This window comes from Penaeus monodon, chromosome 32 (genome assembly GCF_015228065.2).
Source record: "Penaeus monodon isolate SGIC_2016 chromosome 32, NSTDA_Pmon_1, whole genome shotgun sequence".
Taxonomy (NCBI): domain Eukaryota; kingdom Metazoa; phylum Arthropoda; class Malacostraca; order Decapoda; family Penaeidae; genus Penaeus; species Penaeus monodon.
The window spans coordinates 33,509,082-33,509,445 of record NC_051417.1 but is presented as its reverse complement, the minus strand read 5'-3'; positions in this window follow the sequence as shown (position 1 = coordinate 33,509,445).

The window sequence follows — 364 nt, the reverse complement described above, 5'->3', positions numbered from 1 at the left end:
ACGGGGGGGGTTTCTCTCTCCCCTCTTTTTTTACTTTTTAGTTTATCTTCGCCTCCTGATGTCTGTCTTTCGCATCTCTTTTTTAAGTTTTTTTTCTTTTCTCTCTCTCTCTCTTTACGTTTAGTTTTATCCTCGCCTTCCTGCTATCTCCCTTTTGTATGTTTTTGTTTTAAATAATGTCTGTTTTTCTGTCTTTGGCTTTTGTTGCCTTGTTTTTTAGCTTATGTTCTCAATGATTAGCGTGTTTTTTGCCTCGATAGCCCTCTGTGGTTAGCTTGTATTTGCCTTATACCTCTACTTTCAGCTTATTTTTGCCATAATAATTAGCTTACATTTGCCCTTTTACTCTCTACGTTCAGCTGAT